Source organism: Giraffa tippelskirchi, chromosome 8 (genome assembly GCF_054371585.1).
Source record: "Giraffa tippelskirchi isolate mGirTip1 chromosome 8, T2T-mGirTip1v1.2.pri, whole genome shotgun sequence".
In the NCBI taxonomy this organism is placed as follows: Eukaryota; Metazoa; Chordata; class Mammalia; order Artiodactyla; family Giraffidae; genus Giraffa; species Giraffa tippelskirchi.
Window position 1 is genome coordinate 150,978,680 of NC_137282.1, and position 18,397 is coordinate 150,997,076.

The following is an 18,397-nucleotide window of genomic DNA, read 5'->3' on the forward strand; positions in this document are numbered from 1 at the left end:
ACGAGGCTCTAGGCTCCTGACAAGTTATTAGTCTCAGGTTTCCATTTTTCCTAACCCAATTCCTGACCATCCCTCATCCAAAATGGTGGGCTGGCTTTTTATTTCTATCTCTTTCAATCTTAGCTTTTTCCTTCCCTGTAAAAACGTAGTGAAAAAAAGACAATTTGCTCTCTCAGAGGTATCTTTGACAGTTAGTCATAGACACTTTCCTTCCCAGTTACAAGGAAATTGAACATAGAAATCGGATTCTGGAAAATCTTAAAGCATTACAGGGCTTGGGGCTGGTCTTTTTGATCCCACGGTTTTCAAACACAGTTATACACTGGGTGTATAACCCAGTGGACTACGCTAGTGATTCAGTTGGTAAAGAATCAGTCTGAAATACAGGATATTGGGTTTGATCCCTGGGTTGGGAAGATTCCGTGGAGAAGGAAATGGCAACCCACTTCAGTATTCTTGCCTGGAGAATTCCATGGACAGAGGATCCCATGGCTACAGTCCAGGGGATCACAAAGACTCAGACACAACTTAGCGACTAAACCACCACCATCACCATGTAACCCAGAAGTGGGATGAGCAGTCATTCAGTTCTTCATCTTAGTTCTTCAAATTGGAATAGAATGAAATAGAAAATACCAGCATATTCCTGTCTATAGGAAGGGTAAGTATTGTGTTAAGGTTCACTTGTTTCTGTTGTGTGTGTCCTGAGCTGCAACATGAATAGTGTCTTAGATTTTTACAGACACTTCTTTGACCGCCTGAGTCTCAGCGTCCTCATCTTTTGGCTAATGAGGAGAAGGGAAGGTGGACAGGACTATGGGAATACTCTTGCATCCCTCTGAATCTTTCTAGGTCAGTTTCTTACTGGGTTTTTTACCTCTTACTGGTTTCTTACTGGGCTCACATGAAGACCCTGATTTTGGACACAGATACGTCATTGCTGATCACTTCTAGCTTATAGTTTGAAGGTTAAAACCATGTAGCTTTAAAAGCCATTAAATAACTTTTCAGGTTCTTGCAGAACTTTAAGAAAGCACTGACCATTGCGTTATTTGGGGGTGGGGGTGGGGGCTGAGCTCTGGCGTAGACACACACAAGCAGGACTCCTGGAAACATGTGGATCTTCCTAAATAGAGGCTTTAAGAACTGCCCTTACTAGTGGCAGCAAAACAGGCCTAGTTACTGGTTACTGACACACTGATGAAACGTAAAGGCTGACACGTCTCCCTTCTTTTTCTCCACTGGAACTTCTCATTTGTTCTCCTCTCCCAGCCTCGACTCTAGCCTGGGGACAGGGAAGCTGATGCTAGAGATTTCAGGCCACTTACTGGGTTAAACATACGCATGGTGAAGCCAGGGACAGACACTTTCTGATTGGTATCTTTCTCCCTCCCAGTTTCTTGCTCAAATATAGCCCTGCTCTCAGAGCCTCATCACTGATGTGCACGTGCTAAGTCACTTCAGTTGTATCTGACTCTTTGCGACCCCATAGACTGTAGCCCGCCAGGCTCCTCTGTCCATGGGATTCTCCAGGCAAGAATACTGGAGTGGGTTGCCATGCCCTCCTCCAGGGGATCTTCCCAACACAGGGATTGAATCTGTATATCTTGCGTCTCCTGCATTGGCAGGTGGCTTCTTTACCACTACCGCCCCCTGGCAAGCCTCATCATTGATGGTGATGGACTTTATTCTCTAGGCTGCGGGACTGAGAAATACCCTCCCTGCAGAGGCAGTGTTTCAAAGGTTCTGAGAGAGAAGCTGCCAGAATTTCCTGGTTGCTTCACCCCTAGCAGGTCCCTCCTGTCATTTCCTCAACACCCTGGCAAGAAACAGGATATGTTTTCTCTTCCCCTAGTGTTCCCAGCCACTGGGAAAAAATCAGGAAGGGAAGAGTGAGGGCAGCTGTCCACATCTCCTGCCCACTCAGGCCTCCTGCCTTGCCCTGCTCTCTATACCCCAACCCTGCCCAAGCAACAGGAAAGTGAAAATGCAGCCCAAGTTTAAAGAGGCCATTTCTGTGTCATAGGGATGTGCCATTGGGCTGAAAACTAAGAAAGTCTAATAACAGGACCCACTACTTTCAGTGTACCATGTTTTAGTAAAAAGGGTATTTCAGGGCTCACAAGTAAATACTGGTTGGCTCTTTAAAGACCAATTTCAAATAGGAAGTAGAATAAAGATGGGGCAGCGAGACTCACTGTTTTTGAAGTGCCACCACAGAAGAGTCGTTGGTCCTTCAAATTATCAAAGGCTCTGTCATCTTGCTGGGCTTCCCTGGTGGCACAGATGGTAAAGAATCTGCCTGCAATGCGGGAAACCTGGGTTTGATCCCTGGGTCGGGAGATCGCCTGGAGGAGGGCTCGGCAACCCACTCCAGTATTCTTGCCTGGAGCATCCCCATGGGCAGAGGAGCCTGGTGGGCCACAGTCCAGGGGTCTCACAGAGTCAGACACAACTGAGAGACTAAGCACACACACTGTCATCTCCAACGGTGCCACTGTCGGGATGGAACCCCGGACAACCACAGCGTGTGAAGACGCCTTGGCATTCCCAACAGACACACCAGCCACCCCTCATGTGGAGGCTGACCCAGCATCAACACAGAGCAGCAGCGAACGGAAGTGGATCACAAGAAAAGAAGGAGAAGGTGACGCAAACTCCACTCTTGAGATTCGACAAGAAAATCAGTCTTGACTTGTTTCTAGAATTAACTGTCAGGGCAATAATAATTAAACCTATTTTTTTACATTTTTAAAAAATATAATTCCAGAAATAATTGAGAGAAAAATGTAAATATTGGGAAATCTAAGCATCTAATAGCTATCTGCCAAGCTTAAAGTATACCAAACCCCTCTAAACTGTGTGATTTGATGTCGACATGCTCATGAATATAATGCTATAATGTGTGAATATAAGAAAACAATGGGTTTTGATCGTTAAGCCTATCACCAGAGGGAAATGTATTATAATTCATTTATAGATAATAAATATTGAAAACTAGAATAAAGTTAAAGCTAGTCTTTTATCATAAAACCCGGCATTTTTCTTCCCCCTCCTCTAGCCCTAGTAGAAATACATTCTTTTTCTTTCTTTTTTTGTATTTTATAACCCAAAGAAATACTCTTTTTTTTTTTTTTACAGAAAACTTAAGGTTACAAATCATTGCCATGAGCTAAACCACATCTGAATCTAGAAAATGCACTTGGCATTATCCTTTTCTGTTCACATATATTTGAAGTAAATTACATCAAATTGTATTTGAAATACCAAACTGGCATTAATGGAAGATTTTTTTGCTCCAGGCACCATTTTAAAATAGATGAGCATAAAAATGCAGTCTGCATCATTAAGTTTATATGAAACTAGTGAGAATAAAAATCACCATGTAAGTTCTAATAAGATGTGTTTTTCATTCCAGTTTAATAACCCAAGACTATATTCATCTTCCTGTATAATAAATACACCGAGAGGAATGTATTCTTTTGTGGGCTTAACATGTTGAGGTTCCGTTTTTTTTCCCCAAGAAGATAGAGTTTTCTGGGAAGCTGGGTGAAGAAAATTCTTTAATATGGCAGTGCAGAGTATTATTATCATAAATAATTAATGTGCACAGCAGAAGAAAGCCGAGCTTCATTAATAATTCTTATTTTTAGTTGGCATAAGCTAGAGGTGCTGTGTCTTCTTTCATCCTATCTATGTCAATTTCCTTGATTTTAATTTCATAGATGTTAAAAATTTTAAAGATATGGTGCCTTATGCAGTGGGTTTTTTGTTTTTGACTAAATAACATCCTACCGCTAATTCTTACCTGCCCAGATATTTTCAGAAACAGGCAAAAGGAAGGAGGGAAAAAGAATAGTTGTGCTGAGGCAAGGTACAGTGGGCACCGATGGCAGTGCCTCTCATCTCCCATCCCCTCTGGGGCCAGTTAAGATGCTCCTTTGATTAGAACCTCAGGAAATATTAAGCAGCCCTGCCATGAATTTCAGTTCATCAAACCTGCCTGTTTATTTTTCAGATTCAAGGCTCATCTACCTTCTATAGGCCAAAAACAAAGATTCTCCCTAACACAACCTTGCATTTGTGATCAACTGAATCACCTGTCAAAACCTCCAAACCTTTGATAACAGGCATTTGTAATTTATTAATTCAGCATCTGAGCAGGAAAGCAGCTAAGCATTTCTGATGAACACAATGGGAGGAAATAAAGAGCCTGCAACAGAGAGCAGCAAGTTTGCACTTTACGAGGAAGAACAAGGAGCATGCACACGACATTTCAACTTAGGTGGATGGATAGCTAACCCGAACAGCTGTGAGGTAACTACTGACTGTCATTTCACAGGGGGCTAAAGCCAGGAAGAAGGAGTAATTGACAAACCTTGGGGGGGGGGAAGAATTCTGATATAAGAACCCAAATCCTGGGTTCATGCATCTACGTTGGCCTCCTTGCTCAACACCTGGGCAGAGATTCTTATTTGCACCTGAGCTCTTTACCTAGCTGACCTTCATCTCACAGGTATCAAGTAGTTTTCCATACAGTTCAGCTAAGGTGAGGGTGGAAATCTAAGAAGCATCTATAATGGGATATAAGATCCTCCTGCATCGTCTCTTGTATCTGGATGATTCAAGTGCTCAGTTTAATACCATTTGCCTGGGTATGTATTGTCAGTCCTAGAATTCACTGCCATTGCCACATGCTTTCTGCAGATCCCCAAGTCACACCTGGCACCTGGCCTCATCCTTAGAGCTGCACTATAGATGCACAAAGGACCCGGGGTTAAACAAAATCCTCTATTTGCTTCTGAGATGGATTCTACCTGGATCAGTAATAGGCAGTTTACTTGTAAATGTGGGTCCATCTTTATTCTGGGCTTAAGGTCCATGGAGCCTTGACTGCCCCACAGCAGGAACTGAGTCTGGGCTGATAGTACACAGCCTGACGTTCTAAGACCAGCCTCTGCTGTCAGGTGGCAGACTAGCTATTTTATACCTAACTGTCTTTGACCTTTGCCAGTGGTCTTCTAGTCTTTGCAGACCTTCCTGCAAACACAGGTCCTAGGCTGGACATGCTCTGCCCTCTTTCCACCCCACACTGTCCACCGTGTCCATTTCGCTGTCACTCTCTTCCCATTTCTCTGGTGGGCCTGCTGCTTGGAAGTTGATTTCTGGTCAAGCCAGGTTCCTGAGCTAGGCTACACTTTCGTTGAGGGCAGGAGACAGCTCCTGTGTTTTTCAGCACTTGGAACATATCTGGCCTTCAATAATAACATGTTTTTATGAATAAATAAGGGATTGAATGAAGAGCTCACTGTGGAAGATGAACAACCCCTTCAGGCTATGGGGTCTCCTGCTACTATCCCTGTGTCACCAACCTGGTGTTGCTGCTGCTGCTGCTAAGTCGCTTCAGTCGTGTCCGACTCTGTGCGACCCCATAGACGGAAGCCCACCAGGCTCCGCTGTCCCTGGGATTCTCCAGGCAAGAACACTGGAGTGGGTTGCCATTACTGCCTAAATCCTCGAGTTACTTTTGTTACTGTCGTTCAGTCGATCAGTGTCCAACTTTTTGTGACTGAACCCATGTACGGCAGCATGCCAGTCTTCCCTGTCCTTCACTACCTCCCGGAGTCTGCTCAAACTCATGTCCATTGAATTGGTGATGCCATCCAACCACCTCATCCTCTATCATCCCCTTCTCCTCCTGCCTTCAATCTTTCCCAGCATCAGGGTCTTAATAGAATCAAACTGGGTTCTCTGTTGTCTTGGTTTGGCCTGATGACCTCAGTCCTCTCCACTGGACATGTCCACCCCCTTAGGCAATGCCTGTGGTTGGAGCACCTGTTTTATGCGCTTTGCTGTGCAGGTGCCCCTGGCAAGCCATGCAGAATGCATTGTCAAGGTCACACTCTGAGATCAGTGTGTCTCTTTAGAGCACCCCATCTCTCTTGTTCAGCAACACAGTGAGGTAACCTTATTCTCCCTGGGTGATATCTTAGAATTTCCATGGCAAAGATTCCAGGGAGACAAACACACCTGTGTTTTAATTGTGTGTTTGCTTCAAGAACAGCAAGGGAGAGAAGTTTTTGTTTAACACTCCCAGGGTCAATAATTGGCAAAGGAAAAAAATGATATAAGGTGAAAGTGGTTGGCGGTGTATCCACATTGAAAAACAAACAAGAATTGCAGCCGGGTCCTGCCCTTCTCTGCCTTTCTCTGACCCAGTCATAATCTTTGCATTTCAGGGTATTTAATTACTCTTAGTAAACTTGCGGTTGGAAGTCAAGGGGTTGATCTGGCAAAGAATGTATCACATATCAAAACTCTGACCTCAGACATATTGGAAGCATGAAGAAAAGATATATTCCTGAATACCAAAGTCAAAACAGGGTGACAAAATGCTAGGGAATGCTATTGCAAATGGAGAAGTCTTCCTTCACTTAGTAAAACTTTTTTTTGGCTTGATTGGAGAATGGCACAGACTACTCAATGAAATATTTATTTAATAGAGAGCTTTTGTCTAGTGATTAAGAGGATGGACTGAAGATCTTAAGGGCCAAGGCTCAAATCTTGACCATGCCTTTTGCTAGCTGTGTGATCCTGGGCAATTTATTAAACCTCTCTGTGCCTCCATTGTTTGATCTGTAAAATGGGGATGAGGCATGTGATGAGGATTTTAAAAAAATAACATACATAATAATCTTACATGAGTACATGACATGAATCAATAACTAGAGTGATAACTGACTTAATAACTATTAGGTATTAGTATTATTATTATTTTAGACATGATTTCCAGGGAATTACAAATATAACATAATTTCCATTTAACGTGATTTAATGTTTCTTGGAAAATGCATACAGAGCCTTGCAACACTTTGGTGGTAACATGGGAATTCTGTTAGAATCAACATTGGTTTATGCTGGACCCCACTGCATGGTGGGAATCAGGACTCTAAGTCCCTCTAGCATTCAGCACGACATGAATCTGTACCTGAATGTCAATTTACTAATTTAAAACGAGTCATAATTTACCACCAAATTGAATGGCTGATTTGCTTCGCTCAATCAATGTATTCCCTTTCTTTATCAAGAAGCCAAATTAAGATTCTATGGCTATCCCTGGTGGCTCAGTGGTAAAGGATCTGCCTGACAATGCAGGAGACATGGGTTCGATCCTTGGTCTGGGAAGACACACATGTGGCAGAACAACTAAACCCGTGTACCACAACTATTGAGCCTGATTCCTTAAGCCCCTACACCCTAGAGGCTGTGCTCCACAAGAGAAGCTGCCACAATGAGAAGTCCGAGCATCGCAACTAGAGAGTAGCCCCTGATCTCTGCGGCTAGAGAAAAGCTAGCGCAGCAACGAAGACCCAGCACAGCCAAAAATATAAATAAATAAATTTTAATTAAGAAAAAAAAGATTCTATGGCTGGTTTATGGAACACAGGGAGTTGAGTGATCTCTAGGTCATTTCCATGTCGTGGTGGCAAATTGCTGAATTACCTGCATGTGCTTGGCCCACATCACAGTACTTTCAGCATTCCAATGAGCTTTATCTTTGCCCTGAAAAGAAGCAGTTGAAAATTTCTTACACCCTCAACTATGTTCCTAGATTCTGTTTAGGGCCATGCCTCTCAGATCTGTTTGCCATGGCAATTCCTTATCACGAGTGTCTCAAATAGGTTGTCATTTCAAGTGTACACTGACTAAATTTTCACTTCCTAATCACATCAAAAGGGGCCTCTTAATTCCAGTATTAGAAATACCCCAGAATCACACCTTGAAGTCCTACAATAAAGAGAGTTTATTCTCTTTGATGAGTGTCACTTTCTGATGTTTCCTGCCCCTGAGGACCACTTTGGTTTCCATCTGACTTTTTGACTTATGGCCCACTGTTCTCTATCATCCGTCTAAGTAACAACTATCATTTTGCTAGTAAACTCAGAAGCGCCATTTACTAGATAATTTTGGTCAGTAAAATGTCAGATGTACTATATTTACTATGCCTTTTAAACTAGTAGTCAATAAAATAAAATCCTCTAAGCCAGACCAGAAAATGGCTTACTAAAGAAAGAGATCTGTGGAAGTAACAAGGGGCAACGTTTCATTCTTAAGGTAACTTGGGCCTGTTTATTATTCCATTTACAACGATTTCAGCAAACAAAAATCATAAGAACTGTGCCCCTCCCCACTTTTTTAAAAAGTGTCTTGCTCCAGAAGATTTTTTTCCAAAAATAATATAGTCAAACTTGGGATTTTTAACAGTATTTGTTCCATAAAGTGTTTCACTTTTGATTAAAACATATCACACTTGAGAAATGATTGAAAGTCACAAAAATATTAACTATACTGAACTCATTTAAATAGAGACAGACGTGTATCCCCACTGGTTGTCAAAAGTTCTCAAAGACATTTTTCAAAGACAGGGTCCTACAGATTTTATCCATCTGTCTTCACCAAAGAACAGCTTACAAATTATGGAAGGAAGTGGTCCTACAAACACTACTTGGAATTACTGAGCTCTTGATTACTTAATAGATCTCAGCAGGAAATCAGAACAGCCATGGGCTCAGACGGGAATGCCAAGAACATTTTTTTTTAAATTTGGATTATTAGGTGGCTGGAATGAACATAAAATCACACTTATTAAGGAGGGAACGTGTTTCACTCTTCTCTTTGGATCCCGTAATGGATTGTTCTTGTCTTCTCAAGTCCTCCTCGGACTTCTCTCATCATAATGAAAGAAACAGAGAAGTAAACTGTATTCCTTATATCAGCCCCTTTGTTCCTAGTTCCTAAATTCCTGGTCTCCATTTCCGAAGATGCCTATTCTAAACTAAATACTTAGCAGGGCTCTAAGAAATAAAAATCTAGGTTCTTGCTTAATTGTCGCTGATGAATTAGAAAAAGCATAATGACTCCTAAGGGCATTTATAAGATGTTTGATGACACTATGCATGTTATCTTCCTACTATTTCCTTAAACCCAGACCATACAATTCCAGTGAAAAAAAGGGAGGGAGCTTAGATATTAAATTTTACCCCTACTTCATTTTGCATGGAGAAGGAAATGGCAACCCACTCCAGTATTCTTGCCCGGAGAATCCCAGGGACAGAGGAGCCTGGTGGGCTGCCATCTATGGGGTCGCACAGAGTCGGACACGACTGAAGCGACTTAGCAGCAGCAGCAGCATTTTGCATAGAAATGAAGGCCCAGATAAGTGAGATGAGATTTTGTATTTTATGCTCACTTTTTCTTTAGGGAAAAAACCGTCTTGATTTAATGATGTGGAAATCTGACTTCACAAAATAAAATATAGAGAGATTGGCTTTAGAACCTACTGAAAAGCAATCTTAGTGAGTTATCTTTCAGAATCTCCTTTGTGGTTATAGATAGGTCTCCAGTATCTAGGAGCACCCATAAATATTTGACGAGTGATTAAGTAAATGAAAGAATGTGTCCTGTATCAGTATTACAAATAAGTTCATGGGTAATGTTGATACATAGTTCATGAAAATGTGTGAACTAGTGTTAAATTTTGGAAGAAAAAGGCAAAGTTGTCTGTCCAACAATTATAACTGTGTACAAATGTATTTTTGAATACTACTGAAACCCAAAAAAGAATGCAAAGTGATGTATGATTTAAGGTTTTCTGAAATTTTTTTTTTTAAATGTACTTTTATTTATTTATTTATTGGGCTTCCCAGGTGGTACTAGTGGTAAAGAACCCACCTGCCAATGCAGGTATTTGGCTTTGCCGGATCTTAGTTGCAGATGCGGGATCTTCAATCTTGGTTGGTTCATGTAGCTTATGAACTCTTAGTTGGGGCACGTGGGATCTAGTTCCCTGACCAGGAATAGAACCTGGGCCCCCTGCATTGGGAGCTCGGAGTCTTAGCCACTGGGCCACCAGAGAAGTCCCCTAAAATGTTATTTAAATCTAGGTTAAAATGATTTTGGTTTCAGGATTAAGTTATTCCTTGGCTTAACTGCAATGATCGTTTTTGTGGGGTTTTTTTTTTTTTTTGCATTTTGCTTTAGAGGTGTGTGATGAGCATCCGGTCCCATCATTTCATGGCAAATAGATGGAGAAACAGTGGAAACAGTGGCAGACTTTATTTTTTGGGGCTCCAAAATCACTGCAGATGGTGACTATAGCCATGAAATTAAAAGACGCTTACTCCTTGGAAGAAAAGTTATGACCAACCTAGACAGCATATTAAAAAGCAGAGACATTACTTTGCCAACAAAGGTCCATCTCATCAAGGCTATGGTTTTTCCAGTAGTCATGTATGGATATGAGAGTTGGACTATAAAGAAAGCTGAGCACTGAAGAATTGATGCTTTTGAACTGTGGTGTTTGAGAAGACTCCTAAGAGTCCCTTGGACTGCAAGGAGATCCAACAAGTCCGTCCTAAAGGACATCAGTCCTGAATGTTCATTGGAAGGACTGATGCTGAAGCTGAAACTCCAATACTCTGGCCACCTGATATGAAGAGCTGACTTATTTGAAAAGACCCTGATGCTGGGAAAGATTGAGGACGGGAGGAGAAGGGGACGACAGAGGATGAGATGGTTGAATGGCATCACTGAATCAATGGACATGAGTTTGAGTAATCTCCGGGAGTTGGTCATGGACAGGGAGGCCTGGTGTCCTGCAGTCCATGGGGTCGCAAAGAGTCAGACACTACTAAGCAACTGAGCTGCTGAGCTGCTCAGGAAAAATAAACTAACTGGGACAAACTTTACTTCATGTTGCTTTAGAGGAGTGTAGGAGGAATTCCTATGTGGAACACAGGTTCCTATGTTCATCTCATATCCATCTTTACCATCAAAGAAATACACGGTCTGTCTTCCTAGCTATTTCTCTGCCCTGTGAGACTCCCAGGAATGGTTCCTACACAAGGCATGTCACAAACCATTTCCCCTGGGTCAGCTCAGAGCTGGAAGGAAGTAGCGTGAGAATAAGAGTGCCATCTGCGGTAAACACAGCTAACACCTCTATCAGCCCAGATCACTTCCTGGGTGCCGTCCGCGGGGGGGAGGGGGAGAGGTGTCCATGCTTTCTCCTTATCCAAGGCTCTGTTTATATCACCTGTTCAAAGACACTGCCAGAGCCAGCTCTCCTCCCCATTCAGATGCTAATCCAGCATGAAAAAGAAAATGAGCCTTACTTAAAATGAACCACAGCGAAGGAGGCTTGTTAAACAAAGCAAAAAGCACTTTGAAAAAATAGTAATTGGTAGAGAGGAAAGAAATGTTCAGTTTCTATTTTATTTTTTTTTATTTTTTCTGCTTGGCAGAGGACTGTCTATGTAATAAGGATGAAATGGATTTTAGAGGGTAAGGACCCAACAATGCTTGAGAGGCTGGCTGGGGGAACAGCCTCTAAGGCAGAGCCATTCAACTGCCTTCAGTCACTTCCTATTTTTAATATTAAAGGAATATGGAGAGAAACAGGACAGAACATAGCGTTCTGGGAAACCAGTAATCAAATGGCCTAAAGCTAATGTTTACTTTTTGGAATGTTTTACGAAGGCAATACTTGGAGATGTAGAAAAGAGAGAGAGCACCTAATAATAGCCTTTCAGTGGCGGAAATAGAAAAGCAGCACAGACATGATAATTGAATTTGGTTTGGATGGTCAAAATCTGTGTGATCCTACAGCTGTATTTTCTAAACCATCCGCTTGACTTTTAATACATGTTCTACGTTTTGTTTCCTTTGCCCGTTGCTGCATTTGAAAATTGCTAATTACCTTAAAGCCTGTTCAATTTTCCTTTGCTACTCTTTTTTCTCTTCCCCTCTTACAAATGGAGATGCTTTGCCTTCATGAATCCTCAGTCCTCAGTTCTCTCACCTAGCCCTCAAAGCAGGTCAACAGGGGATTTGGGTCAAAGCAGATCCTGAAATTATTCTTGTGGGAAAAAATATGAGAGAAAAATCAATAAGTCCAGCTCTATCCCCCAGAAACATGGCTTGATGCCTACTTGCACGTTGCCCTACATAATTCAACTTGGTGCACACAACAGGCAAACAAAGGAATGGGAAAGTTTTTGTTGCACTTATTTCAAGATAAGGTATCATTTGAGTTATGAAAAGTCATAACTTCCAAAGCAGTAATATAATTCAGCTCATATATTTTGAGTCCTTATTCTGTTTTGTATAAACTTTTATGTCCCCAAACCCTTTTTGAAATCTTCCAAGAGAAGAATCTCCTTGTGTTCCAGTATATGTTTATTTGACCTTGGGTTGTCATTAAGAGCAGTGCCGTGTCCGTGCTGTAAATTAATATCACTGTCTAATGTTTGTATTACGAGCTCTGGACTTCCAGGAGTGCTTAGGATGACTGGAATTTGAACAGTAGTCCCATATATGTGGATTTGCATTGACTTGCAATATTAAGAAAATAAAAGATCTATTATAGTTGGGCTCAGAAAAATGATTTAGACTATGTTTGTCTTCTTTACTCTTTGTTTCTTGTTAGCCCAGATTAATACCTTTGACATTTGAATGAAATGTTCATAAAGTATTTCCAAATATCTTCTTCCATTTGAATGAATCCCAATGAATGAGAGCACTATCTTCACAGACTCCTGAAGCTCAGGTGGGAGAACTGAGCTGCTCAAGGTAAAATTACTAATAAGAGGTAGACTGGGACAAAGTGCCATTTGTTCACCAATACTTATTGAGCACCTATCGTGTGCCAGGTATGATATTAGGCACTGAAAATACAACCCAATTCTGGCCCTCAGGGAGTTTGTCATCCAGTGGAGATGACAGATACACACTAAAACTAAACAATTATTTAATTGCAGTTGTGATATATACTATGAAGGAAAAGTATAGTGAACAATAAGGGTATAGAACAGGAGACCTGTAATACTCAGTTAATTGCAAAAACAGGATATGCTCTACCTAGCTTAAGAAGAAAAGAATTTTTAGAGGATAGTTAGAAGTTTACAGAAACTTCAGAAGGGACAAGTAAACAAGCTAGGAGAGAGCCATCAGGAATTAGAGCAGCCAGAAGAACCACCCAAACTCCTCTAGATGGCTCTAGCAGAGATCTCACTGCTGCCTCCTTTTGTTACTCATCACAAGGTTCCTATGATGTTAGAGAAACTCAAACCCTCATCAGAACTTTAACCACAAAAGGACCCAGTGTCTCTGCAGTTGTGCTTGCCAGAAGAGCTAAGAAGCCCAGTGCCCTTCATCTGCCCTTCCCTAGCCCCCTGCCAGCACTGCTTTTCATGGCTCATTTCTTCTGCCAAGTCTGTTGCTGATGCATCTACTTGGTAGAACACAGACCGTGTCCAGATCTTGTTGCAAGAGCTTAGAAAGTATAGTTTTATTTGTTTAGCTTTCTAATATTTGTAACATTTCTAACATTACCATGATTCCAAAACCAGGAAAAGAAACTACAAAAAGAGAAAATCACAGGTCAATATATCTGATGAATATAGATGCAAAAATTCTCAACAAAATATTTGCAACCAAATTCAACAATATATAAAAAGGATCATAAAGCATGACCAAGTGGGACTTATTCCAGGGAGGCAAGGATGGTTCAATATTCATGAATCAATTAATGTGATATACCACATTAGCAAAAGGAAGGAAAAAATCACATTATCTCAATAGATACAGAAAAAGCATTTGACAAAATTCAACACATGTTGATGATAAAAACTCTCATCAAAGTTGGTATAGAGGGAACATATCTCAACATAATAAAAGCCATTTAGGACAAACACCCAGCTAACATCTTACTCCTTACCTTGTTTCTAATTTTAGAGGAAAGACTTTCAACTTTTCACCATTGAGTATCACAGCTGGGATGTTAAACTACCAGATGTGGAAATCAGTCCCTTGCTTTCCCTCAGCATGCAGCTCTCTAAGATAGTTGGTTGAACTAAATTTTAGAATAACTCATTTTCTCTGAAAAGAGTCTAGCAATGAATTTAAAGATTATCGATACCATAAGATTACAAAACCTATGAGGAAGAGGGGAAAGACTAATAATAATATAAGATTCTGAGGACCTGGGTCACTCTCATGGTTAGACTCCACTAACAGTTTCCCACTAATTTTAGGGAGCAATTCAAATTATTTAATTTGTTCCCAAAGTCGGTTTTAACCCCTGTCTACCTCCCCTGATACACTGGCTACACTGGGCTTCTTTCAGTAACTTTAATGCATGAAGTTCTATCCTGCACAGGGACCTTCCGATGGGCTGTCTCCAGCACGTGAAATGTTTTTTCCTCCAGTCCTTTCTCCCTTCACCTACCTATCTCAAATTCCCCCACATCCTTCCCATGTGAGTTGAACTCAAGTCTTGGCAAAGTCAACCATAACCTCCAGACTAGATTAGGGTTTTAAAGCAGTATGGTGGATTGATTGCCTAACAACTCCCCAAACCCCACTAGGGGTCTTTCCTATCTACACATTTATAATCTTATTCACCTTTTAAAGAATCATGGTATGTGTTAATACTGGGAGAAATTCTACAACAAAACAAGAAAAACAAACAACAGCAGCAAACATGAACTTTAGTAGTTCTCAAACCTGATGAAATTGGAATTCTGTAATTCATAGAACATGTAATGATTAACATCTAATGGACATATTTTAATAAATGCTGATCTGCAATATGGGAACATTTTACCACAAAATCACAAAATCTTAGTGAGAGGAACCTCAGGAGGTCATCTTGTCTTTTTAACAGAATTACAACCTAGCCATTGTTAGCAAAGGAGAATATATCCTATTTCCAAGCATGATCCTTTTCCATTTTTACAGTTCATTTTTTTAGGGAGGAGACATTCCATAAGGCTTCCCAGGCTGGTTGTAAAGAACCTGCCTTCCAATGCAGGAGACTTAAGAACCAAGGGTTTGATCCCTGGGTTGTGAAGACTCCCTGGAGGAGGGAATGTCAATCCACTCCCGTATTCTTGCTTGGAGAATCCCATGGACAGAGGAGCCCAGCGGGCTACAATCCATGGGGTCTCAAAGAGTTGAACATGACTGAAGCAACTTAGCAAGCACGTATGCATACATTCCATATTTAACAATATTCTTCATCACAATATTCTCTGTCAGAGTAAACGCAAATGCTTCTTCCTCTGATGTATACCCTTCTTTACTGTTTCTCCCTCTCCCTACCCTCAACCCATGGAATTTAGAAACAACTCCTCACCATGCACTGTTGTAACAAACAGCTCCATTTTGGGAGCTGTAGACCTCTCTGGGAATGGCTTACAGGGGTCCCCTCTCCTCTGGCAACTACTCCTAAAATATAGGAGTTGACTCCCAGCTGCCCTGTCTATATTCTGTCCCTGTTCCTGCTCTTGGCCTCACAATCAGTCAGGGCTGCTGGTAGACCCAACAGATTTTTCTCTCCCTGGGGCCAGAGAGACATGCCTTAGAACAGAAGACTTGAGTCATCTTGATATCAAAGCCCAGGAGAGAAGGCTTATGGGCTTTTTCCTTCCCCAAATTGTTTTATATGGTTTGGTAACTTCAGCTTTCTTTTGCATTCAGTAAGTTACCCCAGCCCTTCAAGTAAGTTCCCTTTCAGTTTTTGTTAGTCAGTTTTTGTTAGTCAGTTTTTGTTACTTGCGTCCCAGAGAACTTGAACTAGTATAAGATACCCAATATCTTATCTGCCTTCTGGCATTGTACCATGGCAAAGTGGAGCAAATATTAATCAAATTCCCCAGATTTCTGGAGAAAAGTACTATGGATTTGAGGATCCATTCCAATTTGCCAGGAGATTAAGCACAAAATTGGATTCATGCTCGACCCTTCCCACTAGCTCACTTTAAGTTACTTATTTTTCACCCACTTTCCTCTGGCTTCTAAGGGGCTTGTGGAGGTTTTAGTTTAACTCCACCTGGGAAGAGATTTTATTTTCACTTAGCTCTCTTCTATAAGTAGAATGGTCTTATCTAGTTGTTTTTTTCTTATAATACTTCTTTTCTAACTTTTTAGCCATTTCCAGCTTCTCTGAAATTCTCTTCTAGGCACTTCACATCACACTAAACACTTTAGGAAGTGACTTAGTCATGTAGAGATGTGATGGAGTTCTCTAGTATGGAGTCCAAGAAAGATCTTAATTTTATCTCAACATCTGGATAGGTGCATTTAACTAAACTATGCATTTTGGAACGGTTCCAAAGCACCTGAGGGTAGTTGCAGTACCTTCGAGGTTTGCAGTAATGCAAAGATTTATATGCAGCATTTACCCCATGCTGGTTTGGAGTGTTATTCTTTTTCATCATTTGATTAATATACCTGCTCAAAGTTTTTTCAGTTGTAGGTGAGATCTCTGTGTCAGCCTCTGAACAGAAGCCACCCAGAAGACACATCTCGTGTTCCATAGCCCAGCACAAAGCCAGGCACAGAACTAGGTGTAAGGAACTATCTCCAAAACAGTCATTGTATTTGCAAAGTCTAAAACATAGCAGCCAAGTACCACTACCCAATGCTCTTGATGCACTGTATTATCAAGCATCTTGGTATTTCACAATTCTCAAAAGAAAAACACACACATTCACACACTTAACTGAACTTCTTTAGATATGACCAAAGCTTTATAAGGAGGTATTTAAAGAAATCTAAATAATGTTGATGCAAGTTTTCCTAACTCCCACTGTAAAGCTCAGATTTGCCTTTCTGTCCTGGAATGCATCTTCTTCCTTCAGCCACTCCCAAACCCAGGTGAAGTGGATTCATGTTTTTGGCAATGTTAGCACATCCTGGCCATGCATTCACCCTTGTGCCTATCCATCAGGTTCTCACCTTTGATCTTCCACCAGAAAAAATAGAGAAAGTCTCATAATCCAGTTAAGGAATTCATATTTCAAAACTTTGTGTGAAGTGACCAACAGCATTTATTTTACATTTAAAATTTAAGTACTTACATGGGAAGAAATTGTAATAATAGATCAAGACAAACAGTCAAGGAAATTTGGGGAAATACTCACCCTTTAATATGAATGGAGCTCAGTCACAGGATGGCTTGGATGACAGGCTTGACCAGGTGTCATCCATACCACTCACGTGCTGTCCACGTGCCAACCTGGATGCTGAGGTGGGACACTTGCAGCCTTAGCTTGCAACCCTTTGTGCAAGGCTGGTAGTGCCCTGTGCCCTACATGGACGCTGTTCTTTTGCTGGTCTTCCTGACTTGACCCTGAGCCCGTGGTAGACAGGGCTGTGAATTATTTGTCTGACTAGTGTCTAGCTAGGTAGGCATTTAATAATCATGAGCTGAATGTTGGCCTTTTCAGGTATACTCAGCTAACTCCGTCATTTAGCTTTATGTACTATTTGGAATTGGATTACTGCCTGTACCACTCAGTAAAACGAAAACATCCTCACATGCCATGTGTGCCCCAAAATAGCTGCTCTTTTTATTCTTAGAGGCCACTAGGGACTAAGCTGCAGAAGGAGAGAGAGGATTGGACGATGAGTAACAAGCATCCCAGCTGGTGGCTCATACCTGAAAGCTGCTTGTTCATGGTCCATTAGGCTCTGGCCTTGAACCGGTGACATCTCTTTGACATTAAGGGCGGAGCTGGAAAAAAAGGAAAAAGGAAATTCACCAAGGTTTCCTATGGAAGTGATGTAGTGAAAACAGACCTGAACTCCCAAATTAACCGTTTTTAGGACAGCTGTTATATTAGGTGCTTGCTGTGTACCAGACAAAGGGTTAATCACATTATAACCACTGTCTCATTTAATCTTTATAAACCTCTGCAATTAGTATTATCTTACTTTTACAGATAAACTGAGGCTAAGGAAGAGGAAGAAATTTTTCCAAGATGACCCAGTATTATATATCTGTCTCAGAGCTAGGACACAGATGTAAGAATGAACTCCAACACACACAGTTTAGCTCCTGATCCATAAACCTTTTATGACAAAGGAAGATGACTTAAAAGCTATGTGATATTGGCCAGGCATTTTAACTCCTCTGAGACTTGGTTTACTGGAAAGAAATTTAGAAATGGCAATGTCTGTCTTACAGGATTATTATGAGGTTTAAGTGAGATGACAATACATGAAGGCAGAAGCATGATCTTGGCACATAGAAGGCATTAAATAAAATATATATTTTTGGATAGCAAGGAGATCAAACCAGTCAATTGTAAAGGAAATCAACCCTGAATACTCATTAGAAGGACTGATACTGAAGCTGAAGCTCCAATACTTTGGCCACCTGATGCAAAGAGCCAACTCTTTGGAAAAGACCCTGATGCTGGGAAAGATTGAGGGCAGGGGGAAAAGGAGGTGACAGAGGATGAGACGGTTGGATGGCATCACCGACTCAATGGACATGAGTTTGAGTAAACTCTGGGAGATAGTGAAGGACAGGGAAACCTGGCTGGCTGAA

The 18,397-nt window shown here is 41.2% G+C and overlaps 1 protein-coding gene and 1 long non-coding RNA gene across 15 annotated transcripts in view; one reads left to right on the forward strand and one right to left on the reverse strand.

Annotated features, from left to right (window-relative positions):
• Positions 1 to 18,397, reverse strand: part of LOC145516674 (uncharacterized) — a 201,996-nt gene that overhangs the window by 145,103 nt on the left and 38,496 nt on the right. For 13 of the 14 annotated variants that reach the window (XR_014061642.1, XR_014061643.1, XR_014061641.1 and 10 more), the window contains one exon: positions 17,504 to 17,578. The gene's annotated coding sequence lies outside the window, so the exon portion shown is untranslated. Of the gene's footprint in view, positions 1 to 16,877; positions 17,033 to 17,188; positions 17,579 to 18,397 lie in introns of those variants that run through there. The other variant, XR_014061649.1, reaches the window with a different exon arrangement.
• On the forward strand, positions 520 to 12,442 carry LOC145516675 (uncharacterized). The gene is made up of 3 exons (XR_014061651.1): positions 520 to 661; positions 4,019 to 4,317; positions 10,042 to 12,442. It is a non-coding gene; the product is annotated as an uncharacterized LOC145516675 (long non-coding RNA).